Genomic DNA, 18,444 nt, shown 5'->3' on the forward strand with positions numbered 1-18,444 from the left:
AAATACACTGACTCTACATCAGTACTTAGCACTGGTGATAGCAGCGCATCAGCTGACACATAGATATGCAGTGCAATAAAAAAGACAACGTCACGACATATGCTGACCTTCTTTCTGCCGTGGATTAAACCACGGTCGTTGGGCACAATCATTCCCACGAAATCGAACATGTCGACAATCCTTTTCTGACCTGATGTATCCGATAGCCACACGCGGTACAAATGTTTCAATCTATCTACGCAGTCTGCATCGCTCCACTAAATTAAAAGTGAACAATGTGTCTCAAATGTTAGACCTACTTCCACTGGCAACTCAGTTTTATAACGCTTAAGTTTCAAGTATGAAAAAATCAATACCTAATGTGTCGCTGTTCTCTCTCGGCTCGATGGTGATGGGTGTCCCAGTCGAGATGACGTGCAACGTCGTCCGTCGATCACAACGCCAATCTGTAACTATTAGAAGAAAATTATAACGCCTCGCGTGGTTCGGTTATTTTCAGATACTATATCTTGAAAGTGATATCACTGTCTCGATGGAGCAGCACGCCGGAGTGTGTGCGCCGCCCTTGCTTGTAATGAAAACAATTGTGTTCGTTGTCTGTCGATTTTCTTCACTTACAAATGTAGCCACTGCACCACTCGATAACACCATTCCTCCACTGACCTGAAATAACCAGAAGTCCCTTGCGCGTTTCCGACAGACCTTTCAGTTTACACGAACTTGCTTACCATAGTTCTTAAGCCCGATTTGGGAATGGTTACTCAAACATTAAAAACAGTGTCTTCAATCATCATTTCATTACCCAAGCCGAGGCAACATTATGAAGTTTACGAGGGTATTAATTTGTTAATTATTATTCCGTCGTCAAGGCGTCGCTACGTCGCGTATTCAACAACTGCACTACGTAATTCCAGAGATAACATACCCTTGAGCAATGTTCAGAATGCGTCGTATTTTTAGTGTAAAGCTTTTACTGTTCACAGTTGAATTGTCACTAAATCACTTAGCACTTTTATGTTATCAGAATAATCAGTTAATTTCACGAATACACTTTAAACGTCCCTTAAATGATGTAGGCGACACGGAGAATTAAAGTTAAATTAAGGTTTATTGTTCTTCGTAATTATTGTCTGTCCCCATGCTCAGCACACACACCAATATGTCATTCAAGGAACTGCATACGTTAACATCAGTAATTGTGACCCTGACGTCAAGTTCTGACAACACGACGAAATTGTAATTTCTTCGTGATTGCGTTTAGTTGTTCCCTACTAAAGTCTAATAATTGAGTTTATGTCGGCGATCAGTCTCTTTCTGTGTCCTTTGATGTTCGTGACTATTAAGTATGAGGAAGTCCCGTCACAAATCGGTAGTCACACGGTTCACTTTTCTGTCACATACATCAAAATCCCGTTCTTTGCCTAACGGTAAAGATGATCCTACTTTAGTCCGACCTGTGACTGATATTTCCAGTCTATATCGTAAAACTTTAAACTTCAAATCAGTTTTAAAACAATCTAGCAGCGCTTAACAAGCGTTCTACTGTTGCCCGCGTACAAGAGAGAAGTGAAATTAACACTCCATTGCCGAGCCACAGCGAACTCACAGCTCGATGTAGCTACAACTCTCTTCTAGGATAAATGTTGTCTTTGGTCGATTCATGGTCTGGGCTTTAACCTTCGTAAATAACAGTTTTTGAATTGCTTCTTTAACTATTCTGTTTTGAATCGTATGGTATTCTTTCATTCAGTCCTTTCTTCATGATAAGCATTACTATTTATAAAACATTCCTGTTAATCAAACTGACAAGAGAGTAAATTTTGTTGTCAGTAGCTTCCGTCACTGTCAGAATCACTAATTTTGCTATTTCTTTTGCAACAAAAGGGTGGTCCTTAAGGGTTCTATATTTGGGGTGTTACACTAACTGCAAGGAAAATACTGCAACATTAAATTAAAAAATGACTATAAAAACACTTATACAATTAGATGTGTTTTGGCGGTTTATAAAAGTCATTTCATACTGAAACTGAAAATAAAATAAGCCGGTTATATACGTACCAGTATGAGAGCAGAAATGTGGCCAAGATGAGGCACCCAGCATTCACTTGGTGGGAAGGCGGGCTATTGTATGGTGGGGGAAACTCTCGAGCATCAACTGTTCTGATCTTGACGCAGCCATGAGCTCATGCACAGAAAATTTTACTATTGCTTATTGGCTAGAATGTAAGGTAGATCATCTTTGAAGTTCCCTCATACTGATATCTTTAGTAGATAGCTACAGTGCTGTTTAAAAAAGGAAAGCCTTGGACTGAATTCGCGACTTTGTATCTAAGTTTTGCAACGCTAAAAACAAGTGCAGGCGCATAGTGATCTGTGGAAACCTTATGGAGAGTCATGTTCGCCACCGATAAGCATGTGTAACACGAGGATTTTATCAAATGTGAGCATTTTACTAATTGGGTTTTTATCAAAATATGTATACATCTGGAGTGTCCTCGTTTAATGCAGCACGGCAATTTTATAACACGTTCTATAAGATCAGATAATGGCATCATAACGCTATTGAAACCGATAACTTGGAACAACTGTAGGGTCTACATTGCGATGGCAGCGTAATTTTGGGAAAACTAGAGCACGAGCAGATACAGCACTTATGGCGAAGTTCACACAGGCACGAAACGATTTTGCGTTACGACACGTTGCTGTAAGGGTCACGTGTTGCGATCCTTGTCGTGTTCCCACTGGGATTATGTGGTACGTGATGTTACTCGCCATACGAAAAGAAACAAGACAACATGAGTCACGTCTCCGTTTCAGTTTCATTTGCAATCATGAGCTCTTCGGAAGAGGACGTTATTGTGTCTTGCTATTATTTAAAGCTCAGAAAACTGAAAAAGAAAAGTATTTACTTGGTGTACTCTTCGAATGATATAAATATCAAGCATAGTTCAGCTGTAGTTCCCCTTTAGCTCTCCCAACAAGAACAAAAACTCGCTGAATTCTACAAAATAAGTCCAGAATGTTTCAAATTCTTGGAGCAACTAGTATCAGCTACTCTGACAAAGCACGAAACGAATTTTCGACTTGCTATTTCTCCTGATAGAAGATACACATTACTAAAAGATACGTCACCGCAAATGTTTGAGTAAAATCAAGAAAAGTAGATTTTTAGTAAGTTTGCATAGCATCGTACTTTATTCATTGTGGTAAATATTATAAATAACGGTGTTCCGACGGAATCAAATACTGACAAATGATTACTATTCACACCGTGACAATACAAGTCAAATTCACAGCCCAAAGTCCATTCTGAGAAAAAGTGTCCAGGTAGGCTAGCCAAGTGTAGGCAGTAAATGGTGGTCGTACCATGGACGGTACATATTGAGTGGTCGTATTGAGACTGATACATTGTTAGCGGCCGTAACAGGGCTACCGCTAGCCATGTTCCGAATCTGATTCCTCGAGGATGCCGGGGAGTCGTGGTGCCACTGTTTTGTAAGGCCGTGTCCTACGTGGGCGACAGAAGCGAGCGACAGCGCGCGACAGCTTCAGGCGACAAAACACAACCGCAGGTGTAGTTACAGAAGAGTTGTACGTGAGCGACATCTGTGTCGCTGCCTGTCTACTGCTGCAACTGGCGACGTTTGAATTCAAACGCGTTTGAATCTTGTCGCTGCAACACGCGCGACACAGAATGACAACCACGTGTCTTCTTGGCAAAGCAGTGGAGCGGACGCGACAGCATCCGATTTTAAGAAAACTATTCGGTGAAAAAAATTGATTCTTCCACAATCTGTAGCTTGATATTCTTAAATGATAAAGGTTAGAATTTATTTTTGTTATTCGTCACAGTTACTGTGCACCACAAAATTGGGTAAATGGCTGCAAGAAATTTTTAATAATTTGCAGAGGTAAAATCACATTGTGTGGACTTTCCGTATACTTCACTTACGGCCATTCATTATTGCGTATGAAATGTAACCAATATATCCCAATTATATTTAAAGTTCAGACCGGAGTGATGTCTCTTTTCATTCTTGAGATACAGGTTGTTATATCCGCGGACAGCTTGCTCGCGGCGCGTCCGAACCTCTCGTGCGCTTCGGAAATCAAGTGGTCGTAAAAATCGTTTATCTCATACAAGGTTCAAGATATAGAAACGACGAATTTTGGAAATTACAGCACTCAGAAAGGACTATTTTACCATATGATTAACACTCGATACGTTTTTGTAAACGCGTAAGCAGAGCGAAAACAAGACTCCCTATAACTTACACCATGAGGTTTTGTCCAAATTTTCATAGCCAAACAAAGGGAGAGAACCAGGTAAACGTGGTATCAAAGTGACCAGCATGAGGTCTACTTTGGCATGAAAATATTTAACCTCTTGAAAGTAATCAGGGTAATTAACGAAAACTTAACTAAGAAACCGAGGAAAAATTCAAATGTTTCACAAAAAGCTGCTGTGAATGAGGTGTCAAAAATGTCATCTGTTAAAGATCTAGCATTTCTGTACATAAAAAGATACATTGGTGTTGTATATAAAAGTCAAAAAGGCTTCCTTTCGAATCAGTACGTTACGAAGGCAAACAAGGAGACAGTAAGATCATTCTTTCTGAATAAAACTTGAAATTAAAAAATGAAAGAAATCAGTCAAATATTTTATGAAATGATTTGTGTAAAAGAAATAAGTAGATCAGAGAAACGTTCTACGTGCCTTCAAATGATGTTCGAAATCATGAACAGGAAATGAGGTGCACCAAACGTTTCCCTAATAGTTTTTATTTCATACTTTTAGCCAAATCATTACACAAAACGTTTGACTTTCTTTTCAAGAATTTTGTAAGCTTTACTTTTACAGACTATTTAGAGTTATTGAAACGCTTGGCCTTAACACTGACTGGTGACGAATTACGTTCACAACATCAAATACCTGTAAAATTTAATTGTTCATTGTAATTTATTAGCAATTCAATGTGTGTGATATAATGGGACAGGTGTGAAGATCAAGTTCTTTGAGAAGACCTTAAAAACATACTTAGCGATGCAGTATAAACAGTATACATAAAACTTAGTAAACAGAATCGTAACTGAGTCAGTAAAAACTATACAAACGGGCGGGAATCGAACCCAGGACCTTTACATCACACACCATTATGCAGTGTATACGCTACCCGAACACCACAGCTAACTATTGTTCCTAACTTTCAATCTGTGTACTTATGTTTCTATTTAGCGTAGTAAGACATGTAATAATTATTCTTCCACATTTATTGGCTGTTAAAAGTTCTTGATCATGTAAAAAAAACATTCGTATTTAATCTACTGATGAGATAGGCGAATGCTCGTCTGTTCATTCACGTGTTTCGAAGAACTTGTCTGGTGATCTTTGTAGTTGACGATACTTATGAAATTCTCCATGGAGATTCCTACCTTTGTAAATTTCATGCACAGCATTCCTTTTCGCTATATTTTCTCAAGTAAACCTAATTCTGTAGTCTTACTCTCCAGCTATAGTATTCTACGGGTTAAGGACGCCGTTTTATAGAAACAACTGGTTGGCTCTAAGCAGGCATCTTGTAGCGCGACATGGTCGCTCGCAATCAGGACACCAAAGGTTTTCGCCCGATGTTGCTGCTTGTCGCTGGAGTGTTGCGTGTCCAGAAGTCGCTCGCATCTGTCACTCACATAGGACACAGCCTAAGCCGGTGGCCGTGTCGTGCAGCGTATCCACTTTGTCATAGGGATGCCATTTGTAATTATTATCTCTGGAGCAGTCTCTAACTTGTGTTTCCTCATTTGTTTCGATGATGTTCTGTTGTTTAATTTTCTAGTAAAGGAGTCGTATGAGTTACTGTGTGTTTTTATGTTGCAATTAAGTAAATACAACTAGTCCCGCAACACATGTAACGCAGCAAATATATTTCTAGTGCACTCATTATAGCCAACCAGTCAGGAGAGGGAGAAATAAGGTCCCCTTTTGAAATACTAGTAATACAGTCTTTCTTCATACTTAATTTCGTATCAACAACACATTTTCCTACTGTATTTTCCAAAGTATTGTTATGTTTTTGCATTTGAAAGTTTTGTATTCTACAAGATACTTTAAAGAGCCTTCATTCACGTCTTCACTGGTACCAACTGAATCACTGGGTTCGAAATTTAAGATAAAGTTTCTGTCATCTGCGGCGATATCAAATGATTTATCAGTTACTGTGATACATGAATCATCTGAGAGAAAACGTCCAAAGTCTTCCTCGGTTTCATCAGCAGGTATCGGGTTGTTTTCAACAGGAGAATTCTTAACTCCATCCTCTGTAATTGTAGCAACAAGCGACAAAGGTGTTTCACTTGCACTTCCCGTCAGTATTAATAAACGAATTCTGTTTTCCACGTCGAAAGGTGTGGGATGATTGATTATTACACCTAGGCCTCGAATTCTAGAAGGGAAATTTCCACACTATCTTGATTCAGTCTAATTGTCAACACGAAAGTTGCCGTTATATTACTCATATCGTACCAATTCTCTTTCCCCAATTGCTTATTTCAACAAATTTCTGCAAGCACTTCTCAGTTGAGGTCTGTTATCTGCACACAATCTTGATTCAGTCTAATTGTCAACACGTCCAAAGTCTTCCTCGGTTTCATCAGCAGGTATCGGGTTGTTTTCAACAGGAGAATTCTTAACTCCATCCTCTGTAATTGTAGCAACAAGCGACAAAGGTGTTTCACTTGCACTTCCCGTCAGTATTAATAAACGAATTCTGTTTTCCACGTCGAAAGGTGTGGGATGATTGATTATTACACCTAGGCCTCGAATTCTAGAAGGGAAATTTCCACACTATCTTGATTCAGTCTAATTGTCAACACGAAAGTTGCCGTTATATTACTCATATCGTACCAATTCTCTTTCCCCAATTGCTTATTTCAACAAATTTCTGCAAGCACTTCTCAGTTGAGGTCTGTTATCTGCACACAATCTTGATTCAGTCTAATTGTCAACACGAAAGTTGCCCTTAAGTAACTCATATCGTACCAGTTCTCCTTCCCTAATTGCTTATTTCAACAAATTTCTGCAAGCACTTGTCAGTGTGGGTCTGTTAATTTGCCTGTGGCACGTCGAACGTCGTAATGTCCCTACATAATGTAATATGATTGTAATATTCCGACTGCGAGTGCCAGCGATGACGCTCTACCCGAATTTGATACGAAAACGCTCTTTGCTCTGACGACAACGCTCCTTGCTGAAAAAAAGAGGAGCATCTATGTTTTCTTGTAACAGTTGGAGATAAGAAATTCCGATTGGACAGTGTGCCTTTTTAGGTCAGATAAGTTTGCATGTAGAAATAATATGAAGTGCAGAGGTCAACTTGTAAACGCAATTATCAAGAATAAAAATGTTCGTTTACGAACATTTATTCGATGTTGGATCCCCGGACCTTCATAGAAACTGTTAATGTGTTACACAATACAGTGCATAGTGATTTCTTCGCGAATTAACACTACTGGGCGAATCTGCTACTATCACGGTCCGAACGACGTGCAATATTTCGCCATCAGCTTGTGTGTTCAAGACGTTCCCTAAGCGACCAGTTTGTTAGTCAGAAGATACCACACTGCCACTGTTTGTTCAACCTTTTGATTTTGAAAGTGTTTTCCTGAAAATCTTACGGCGACTGTGAGTACTTTTGTGACCAAGAGAGGAACGGCGTCTCCAGCATGAGTTGTAGCAGTTTTCTCCAAACTTGCCTGGCATTCTCTGAGAACCGGAGAAGCGGAAACCTCCGACCGCCAACTCGTCCTGTACCTAACCCGTTCTCTCCTTACAGCAGCCACAAAGAAAACATATTCATCCATAATCAATTTTTTTCACAGATTTTTTTATCTTAGCATCTATGAAGAGGAAACAAAAGCGAGTTTAAATCCAGTACCTGTCTTATCTTTGTCAAAGACAAAAGTCAAAGACCAAGATAATTAAATAATAATAACATTTTCTTTACGACGTAGCTGTTCATTTCATCGTTCACCAGCTCAATGAAGCTTCCTTTACGATCTTTATGTAGAGCATATTTCACAGCTTGGGCCCTGCGACGTGAAAGTAACTGAGCAGCCATTCGGACATTCTGACGATCACGTTAAGGTGAACCTCCGACATGTAATGAGTGATCGAAGACGATCTACCACAATTTTTGTAATCATAGTACCATCGGACAAAGTGACACAATCATCAAGAAATTGATTTCTTAATAATTTCATAAAATGTGGAACATAAGAAAAACGCCCAGAATTTTCTGCTACGATCATCAACGTTCGAAAACAATTTCTTGAATGTAAACACGCGAAGTCGCTTCCTCACTTTCGGATATTTTGCTTCCTTGTCACACGTAACACCTACGATATGGATTCCTGCTCATACAACTACTTTTATGACGTTCTGCAAAAAATCATTAGACACTGCAACATCAAAGTCATGATACATCGGCTGCTTCCACTTTGGAAACAAGCTGCCAACCATGACGACTTGGACATTGTTGTGTGCTCCGGGTACCATATCGTCGGATGAATCGTAAGTGACACGACCGTCAATGTTCATTTCGTCAAAGCTTAGGACAGTAGTGGCCACTGATGACGTGAACATTTCTGACCTACCTTTAATTAATTCCAGAATTGGTTTCAAAATAGCTGGTTGGCACTTCAACTGTTTTATCCATTTCTGGAGCGTTGATCTGTAGGGAAAAGGACAGTTCTTCCTCCTCAGATACGTTTTAGGAGACCAAGCTCTCAAAGTAAGAGCATTCGCAGCGTCCTCTGAGCTCCACTTCACTTGATTTATCTTCTGTAACAAACAGCGAATTTTCCCTGGTGTGAAACACTGAGAAAGTATAGTTCTCACATCCGATTATACACAGTTCATCTTCTTAGTGTGATACTCTTTACGTTTTATAGATGCAACAGGCTTTCATAAGTTTTTCATACATTTAAATTTTTTTTAAGCAGAAAGCACTCCGTCTTCAGGCCACGAGTAGCATACCGGGACCATCCGACCGCCGTGTCATCCTCAGTGGAGGATGCGGATAGGAGGGGTGTGGGGTCAGCACACCGCTCTGCCGGTCGTTATGATGGTATTCTTGACCGACGCCGCTACTATTTGGTCGACTAGCTCCTCAATTGGCATCACCAGGTTGAGTGCACCCCGAAAAATGGCAACAGCGCATGGCGGCCTGGATGGTCACACATCCAAGTGCCGACAGCGCCCGACAGCGCTTAACTTCGGTGATATCACAGGAACGGGTGTATCCACTGCAGCGAGGCCGTTGCCTTTGTTTCAGTAGAGCATTTTTTTCAATCCCCAAACTAAGTAAATCTTTCTTTAGTTCTTGAATTTCCTAGTGTTTAAGTGAAATTATCGGAGCAGTGCAAAAGTCAGAGTTGTTATATTTATCCAGCTTACTTTTCTTCAGAGACCGAATTTTCATCGTTGTGAGAGCTCTGTTTTTTTTTTTTTTTTTTTTTTTACTGGTCTGTTTCAGATTTATTTCCGTGCCACTTTGGTATTCTTTGAGACGTAACAGCATTATCTGCAGCATTGCCCGTGTAGGTAGACCTAATAATTCATTCTACAAGTATCATTTGTAATCACTTTCACAGAAATGTGCACAACAAATTTTTCCGTTTTTAACACTAATTTTATCCCCTCGTTTACAACGAGCAATTCACTTACGCTGTAGTTCAACGTTTTGTGCAAAACAATGATAAATTACGCCTTCAGTCTTACATCCGCTTTTACTATATTCAGCAACTGCACAATACGACGTATTTGTAGATATTATTCCAAAATATTCACAAAACAAGCTGCTTTACAACTGAACGCTCGGCAGGCCAAGAAATACATACATACTAACATTAACACGAACTCGCATGCATGCCTCAGTAGAAACACTGTTGCAACTAACACTGATAGCTGCCAATTGGCGCCACAGCTCGACATTCGGTTTGGCAGGCAAGAGAATGGGAGATCGATTATATAGTCCCCTGAAATGGCTGCTGGACAATCCGCTGCTCTTTAGCCGTGCGATTAATTTAATAAAAAGAAGAATACGAGACATAAAAAGGCGATAAAGGGGGACATACCGTACGAGAACATAGTAAGGGGAGACATTGGGCGTTAAAATATACACGTACACAGAGACTTTCACGTGGGACAGTTAAGAAAAGTACATATAAAGTTAAACCAAAACACAATGGTCGATGTACGTGTCACGTAAAACATACCGAAGTCACCCACACATGTTAAAAGTTGGGCACAGAATTAAAACACCCCACAACGACGACACTTAAAACCAATGCACGAGACAGAGCACACACGGTGAAGAGTAAAATCTACCGGGAAGGACCTGCTGAGAAGGGGTGGCCTGACAGGAGGGAAAAGAGGGGACTGGAGAGGGCAGAGGGGGAGGGGGACTGGAGAGTGTGGGAAGACAAGCAAGGGGATCAGATGGCGCACCAAGGGCAGGAGATACGTGGAGTGGGAGATGGGGAGGAAAGATAAGTCAGGAGGGAGTGTACAGATGCAGAAGGAGTGCACTGGAAAGGGAGGCGTTGGAGGAGGGAGGAAAAGCAGCTCAGGGGAAGGGAAGAGGTGGGGAGATAGAGCCCTGGTGAGGGGGAGGGAAATCGGGGTTCGGGTTGGGAGGAGGGGTTCATATCAGAGCGAAGCTCATCGTCTGGGAGGGGTAGGCACTGGAAGTTGCATTTGCAGAGGAGGTGGAGGGTGCAGAGATGGAGAGACGGCGGGACACCATGGTAAAGATGAGGCAATTGGCTGGGGGTAGAGAGGATAGAAGACACCAAAGGATGGGGGAATCGAGTTTGCAGACAACATACAACATGAGGATATATTCGAGGAAAAGGAGACGATGTGGGGAGGGGATGAGGTTATAGAAATCTATGTGGGGGACGGGAGGCGTATACGGAAGGCGAGGTGGAGTGCATGGTGTTCAAGGATTTGGAGGGCTTTATAGAATCTGGGCATGCCATAAATCCAGGTGACACTGGTGAAACAAAGGATGGAATGGATCAAGGATTTGTAGGTGTGAAGGTTGGTGGAAAGATGCAGTCCCCATGTCAAGACAGACAGGAGTTTAAGGAGGTGGAGTCTATCGTGGGCTTTTTGTTGGATCTTAAGGAGATACGGAGTCCAGGTGAGGTGACAGTCAAGGGTGAGGCCAAGGTATAACAGGGTAGAAGTGAGGTGGGTAGGTGACCATAAATTGTGAGGTGAAAGTCGTGGAGCCAGAAGGAGTGGGTTGTATGATGTATGATGATTGCATGAGTCTTCGCAGGATTGACATGAAGGAGCCACTGGTTGCACAAGGCAGTGAACTGGTTGAGGTGTTTTTGAAGGGTGTGTTGGGACCATTGAAGTGTGGGATAATTGGCCAGGAAGGTGGTGTCATCAGCAAATTGGAGGAGGTGAACAGCTGGGGAGTTTCAGGCATATCTGTAGTATACTGGATATGGAGAAAAGGGGAAAGGACGGAGCCTTGCGGCGTGCTGGCGGTTGGTATTGTGGATAGTGACATAGGTGGGACGAAAGGAGAGGACGGAAGCTATGAGAAGGACGAAATTGTTGGGAAGATCGTAGGCCAGGAGTTTCAAGAGAAGCCCAGCATGCCAGACATAGTCATAGGCGTTTTTGAGGTCAAGGGAAACAAAAATAGCGGAGCCACGAGAGTTAAGTGGGAGGGACACAAGATTGGTAAGGTTCAGGAGCTGGTTGTCAGCTGAGAAAGCGGGCCAGAAGCGACACTGGGTAAGGGGAAGGAGGCGGTGCCGGTTAGGTTGGTGATGAATATGGCAGGAGAGGATAGACTAAAAGACCTTACTGAACACGGAGGTGAGGCAAATGGGACGACAGGGAGAGGTGTCAGAGGGGGGTTTGTTGCGTTTAGGGAACAGCAGGACTCGGGAGGGCTTCCACAGGTCAGGGTAAAAGCCAGTGCAGAAGAGGACGGTAAACAGGGTAGCAAGGACAGCCAGGAAGGTGGCGACGGAACCATGAGGTGATGGTAGGTGACATCGTAGTGGCCAGGGGCGGTGTTGCGTCTGGAGTGGAGGATGAGTGACATTGTGTGCGGTGATTGGAGCATTTATGTCGGAGGGGAGGGGGGGGGGGTAACTGATCCAAGTACCAGAAACTGAGGGGGAGTGGTTTGGTAGATGTATAGAAGCGTTTGAGGACCATGGGGAAGAGGGAATAATCACAGTGAGGATCGGGGGGAATGGGGAAGACCTCTAAGAGATGGGAAGCAAAATAGCTAGCCTTGCTGAGGTTGTCATGGAAGGGGCGTCGGCCGTGCAGAAGGGGATAATTCGCTGTGGGATGGTTGCCAGTAAGGCAGTGGAAAGTAGACCAGTACTTGCAGGAGCTGACAGGAAAGGCGGAGTTTAGGAGCGTACACGTCTAGGGCCAGTTCCAGCACTTCTTTACTGTTAAGACGCTACAGACGCGTCGTAATTGCCGGTGACGGAGGAGTGTATCCCTGTCACAGGTGCGGAGGAAGGAAAAGTAGAGCCTGCGGGATTCACGGAGAAGACGGTGGGCCTAAGGAGGAAGAATAGTGCGGTGAGTGAAGGAGCCCTGCCTACTCTTTTAAATACTGCCGCTCATAGTATTTACATCAGCGCGAGCTTGGTGACTGAAAGCGAGACCTGCTCCCAGGTCGCAATGGTCCGCCCTCTTGTTAAAAATCATGGTGAAACCTTCAGTTGTAATTTATTTTGCACAAGTCGCTACTAGTTTGGGTCAATGACTATTACCAAGCTTGTCTAGCGTAAACGGCAAGGAAGCTATCCCATAATTTGAGGGAAAGTAATTTGCTCTTTTGAGCCCACCATAGAACGTAAAAAATTTTTTTCACAATGGTAACCATGTACACCTCCCCTCATGAACCATGGACCTTGCCGTTGGTGGGGAGGCTTGCGTGCCTCAACGATACAGGTAGGCATACCGTAGGTGCAACCACAACAGAGGGGTATCTGTTGAGAGGCCAGACAAACGTGTGGTTCCTGAAGAGGGGCAGCAGCCTTTTCAGTAGTTGCAGGGGCAACAGTATGGATGATTGACTGATCTGGCCTTGTAACACTAACCAAAACGGCCTTGCTGTTGTGGTTCTGGGAACGGTTGAAAGCAAGGGGAAACTACAGCCGTAATTTTTCCCGAGGGCATGCAGCTTTACTGTATGGTTAAATGATGATGGCGTCCTCTTGGGTAAAATATTCCGGAGGTAAAATAGTCCCCCATTCGGATCTCCGGGCGGGGACTACTCAAGAGGACGTTGTTATCAGGAGAAAGAAAACTGGCATTCTACGGATCGGAGCGTGGAATGTCAGATCCCTTAATCGGGCAAGTAGGTTAGAAAATGTAAAAAGGGAAACGGATAGGTTAAAGTTAGATATAGTTGGAATTAGTGAAGTTTGGTGGCAGGAGGAACAAGACTTTTGGTCAGGTGAATACAGGGTTATAAATACAAAATATAATAGGGCTAATGCAGGAGTAGGTTTAATAATGGATAAAAGAATAGGAATGCGGGTAAGGTACTACAAACAGCATAGTGAACGCATTATTGTGGCCAAGATAGACACGAAGCCCACGCCTGCTACAGTAGTACAAGTTTATATGCCAACTAGCTCTGCAAATGACGAAGAAATTGATTAGATGTATGATGAGATAAAAGAAATTATTCAGGTAGTGAAGGGAGACTAAAATTTAATAGTCATGGGTGACTGGAATTCGACAGTGGGAAAATGGAAAGAAGGAAACATAGTAGGTGAATATGGATTGGGGCTAAGAAATGAAAGAGGAAGCCGTCTGGTAGAATTTTGCACAGAGCATAACTTAATCATAGCTAACACTTGGTTCAAGAATCATAAAAGAAGGTTGTATACATGGAGTAATCCTGGAGATACTAAAAGGTATCAGAAGGATCATATAATGGTAAGACTGAGATTTAGGAACCAGGTTTTAAATTGTAGGACATTTCCAGGGGCAGATTTGGACTCTGAAGAAACCGCAAAAATGTGGGAATTAAAGGAGATGGGACCTGGATAAACTAAGTAAACCAGAGGTTGTACAGAGTTTCATGGGACAGCATAAGGGAACAATTGACAGGAATGGGGGAAAGAAATACAGTAGAAGAAGAATGGGTAGCTCTGAGGGATGAAGTAGTGAAGGCAGCAGAGGATCAAGTTGGTAAAAAGACGAGGGGTAGTAGAAATCCTTGGGTAACAAAAGAAATATTGAATTTAATTGATGCAAGGAGAAAATATAAGAATGCAGTAAATGAAGCAGGGCAAACGGAATACAAACGTCTCAAAAATGAGATTGACAGGAAGTGCAAAATGGCTAAGCAGGCATGGCTAGAGGACAAATGTAAGGATGTAGAGGCTTATATCACTAGGCGTAAGATAGATACAGCCTACAGGAAAATTAAAGAGACCTTTGGACAAAAGAGAGCCACTTGTATGAATATCAAGAGCTCAGATGGAAACCCAGATCTAAGCAAAGAGGGGAAAGCAGAAAGGTGGAAGGAGTATATAGAGGGTCTATACAAGGGCGATGTACTTGAGGACAATATTATGGAAATGGAAGAGGATGTAGATGGAGATGAAATGGGAGATACGATACTGTGTGAAGAGTTTGACAGAGCACTGAAAGACCTGAGCCGAAACAAGGCCCCGGGAGTAGACAACATTCCATTAGAACTACTGACGGCCTTGGAAGAGCCAGTCCTGACGAAACTCTACCATCTGGTGAGCAAGATGTATGAGACAGGCGAAATACCCTCAGATTTCAAGAAGAATATAATAATTCCAATCTCAAAGAAAGCAGGTGTTGACAGATGTGAAAATTACCGAACTATCAATTTAATAAATCACAGCTGCAAAATACTAACGCGAATTCTTTACAGACGAATGGAAAAACTGGTAGAAGCCGACCTCGGAGAAGATCAGTTTGGATTCCGTAGAAATGTTGGGACACGTGAGGCAATACTGACCTTACGACTTTTCTTAGAAGAAAGATTAAGGAAAGGCAAACCTACGTTTCTAGCATTTATAAACTTAGAGAAAGCTTTTGACAATGTTGACTGGAATACTCTCTTTCAGATTCTAAAGGTTGCAGGGGTAAAATACAGGGAGCGAAAGGCTATTTACAATTTGTACAGAAACCAGATGGCAGTTATAAGAGTCGAGGGGCATGAAAGGGAAGCAGTGGTTGGGAAGGGAGTGAGACAGGGTTGTAGCCTCTCCCCGATGTTATTCAATCTGTATATTGAGCTAGCAGTAAAGGAAACAAAAGAAAAATTTGGAGTAGGTATTAAAATCCAGGGAGAAGAAATAAAAACTCTGAGGTTCGCCGATGACATTGTAATTCTATCAGAGACAGCAAAGGACTTGGAAGAGCTGTTGAACGGAATTGACAGGTCTTGAGAGGAGGATATAAGATGAACATCAACAAAAGCAAAACGAAGATAATGCAATGTAGTCGAATTAAGTCGGGTGATGCTGAGGGAATTAGATTAGGAAATGAGACACTTAAAGTAGTAAAGGAGTTTTGCTATTTGGGGAGCAAAATAACTGATGATGGTCGAAGTAGAGAGGATATAAAATGTAGACTGGCAATCGCAAGGAAAGCGCTTGTGAAGAAGAGAAATTTGTTAACATCGAGTATAGAATTAAGTGTCAGGAAGTCGTTTCTGAAAGTATTTGTATGGAGTGTAGCCATGTATGGAAGTGAAACATGGACGATAAATAGTTTGGACAAGAAGAGAATAGAACCTTTCGAAATGTGGTGCTGCAGAAGAATGTTGAAGATTAGGTGGGTAGACCACGTAACTAATGAGGAGGTATTGAATAGAATTGGGGAGAAGAGAAGTTTGTGAACAACTTCACTAGAAGAAGGAATCGGTTGGTAGGACATGTCCTGAGGCATCAAGGGATCACAAATTTAGCATTGGAGGGCAGCGTGGAGGGTAAAAATCGTAGAGGGAGACCAAGAGATGAATACACTAAGCAGATTCAGAAGGATGTAGGTTGCAATAGGTACTGGAAGATGAAGGAGCTTCCACAGAATAGATTAGCATGGAGAGCTGCATCAAACCAGTCTCAGGACTGAAAACCACAACAACAACAACAACCATGTACACTCGACAGAAAAAAGTGGGTAACGCCTGAATTCCAACGTGTAGGATGCACTTGAATGTTTGCAACGAACATAGCATATCTGTGTTGCACATCGTCGCAACCCTCCACAGTACAGTCATTGTAAGCTACACTCGACTACTCGAGAAGACCGGTCTTTATGACAGTCGGTCTAGATGTAAGGTAACAAGACGAAAGTAAGGAAGAGATCAGACAGCCCTTAACGTTTGTAAACTAAACTTAGTTACAAGTGACATTTCAAACGTTATGGGACAATTAATTTTGTCACATAAATCGTTCAGCAATCCTTAGGCAAAATAAAATAAAGTTGTATGGCAATTGGAAACAAATTCTTTGCTGTCTAAAAGGTTTACCCAACACATGCTGAACGTCGTTCAACGTTCAACGGGGAGTGGTTTCGCATCAACTTTATGTAATACTAAGCAGTTAAAAGAAAACGTGATTAGCGGCGGCAAGCACTCTACGGAAATCCAAACATTAACAGCGAATCACAACTAATAACACTATTCACATTACTCGGCAACAGTTACTTGTACACAAAGTCGTACTTTAAATTACATGACCAACGTCTTCGTTCTGGATCCGGATGCAAACTCAGAACGTAAAACCATTGTTAACCAAGCAAAGCTTTGCGCCTTATCGAGACTCGATCACTAGGCAGAAAGACACGTCAAATATTGGCGTTTGCACCAGTACCAGTTATCAATTCTCGACTTGAAAGTAAATGACGATAATGTTTGTACGAAACCAGGAACCCTAACATGACAATTACCTTCTTGGTAATTGTATATTGTTGCATTGTCAAGGAACAAAGGATGCACATGTTTAAAATTGAAATGCCATCATGCAATGCTGGTGACAAGTATACGAACCCAGCACCTAATCGGATTGTTGAATAAGTACGTAAAATCAGAATGTAGATATCACAGTTTGTCACCAGTAGTGAGGGTGGAACCTTAAATGACGACTGAAGTTTTCTTGCGTGACCGGGATTCGAACCCGGCGCCTACCGCCGTCGTTGTCTAACCAGGAACAAACGTGAAATGACTAATGTAGGTCCACTATTAGCGAGATGTGCGCACGTTTAACTAGAAATATGGTGACGAAAACGTCTATGCTGACTGAGAGTTGAACGCCGCTCACATGGTTGTCAAGACACGTTAATAATCAAATTCTTATTCAGTAATAGCTAGGAGTTGCAAACGTTAAGGCCTTCCTCATCCCTAGTAACGTGTTGCCTAATATCTGCGATATCATGGTGTTAATTTACAAGTGGATTGACTGCCGTAAAGAGCAATGTTTTCTAGTAGTCGTGTATCATTGATATGTAAATGAAGTGCCTCAGCACAAAGTAATTTCCGTCGTGCAGCACGTATTGTTTCAGAAACACTGAGTACATGTTATAAGTGCACAAAACGTGTGTTATATACTACGTATATACTATTATTTGGAGAAGCTGCCGACAAACCTATTTACTTTTACATTCCGCTTAGTTGTCGTGGTTGAATACACGTTTTCTTGAGGTTACATCTAATGCAGAGCGCTAACAAGAAAGAATAGTTCCCTGCGTCATGCTATTGCTAGCTATGTGAAATATTTTGTGGTAGCTATGTTTAAAATGAATGTGTTTTTGAACGTATTGTTCGTCAAATATTTGAATGAATCGTCAACTGTAGGTGTGCCTCCACATGTTATAGCGTAATAGCTGTAGCTGCGTTAGTTTATACTACAGACTTGGGTTGGTTAGGTGTAACTTTTGATCCTTCAAGGGGTGATCGTGGCCATGCGGCCTGGGTCTGTACTAGCTGCGGCTCGCGAGCTACGGGCCAGCCAGGCTGGTCGAGGCGAGACGAAATTGAGGGAGCTGGCGGTGGCGTTGGTGGGCCAACAGCCCGGGACGAGCCAGCACGGCTGCGCCGCATGCCTCTGCCTCTGCCGCTCCGTTTGACGTAGATATGTTTACCTCTTCCTGGAGGTAAACATATTCCTGCCGTCAGTATAAGAGCGGCAAGCAGAAATACACATCAGGCTGTCTGCCGTAATGGCTCACTGGGAGAGGTCTATTCGAGATAGAGTCGTCGCTCTCATTGAAGAAGGAGGATGTTCCATCAGAGAAGCTGGCAGACGGTATGGCGTACCACATACCTCTGCAACGAGCTGGTGGAGGATCTGCTTTGAAAGAGGCACCATCAACAGGGCTCTTGGCTCAGGCAGGAAGAGAGT

This window comes from Schistocerca nitens, chromosome 2 (genome assembly GCF_023898315.1).
Source record: "Schistocerca nitens isolate TAMUIC-IGC-003100 chromosome 2, iqSchNite1.1, whole genome shotgun sequence".
NCBI lineage: Eukaryota > Metazoa > Arthropoda > Insecta > Orthoptera > Acrididae > Schistocerca > Schistocerca nitens.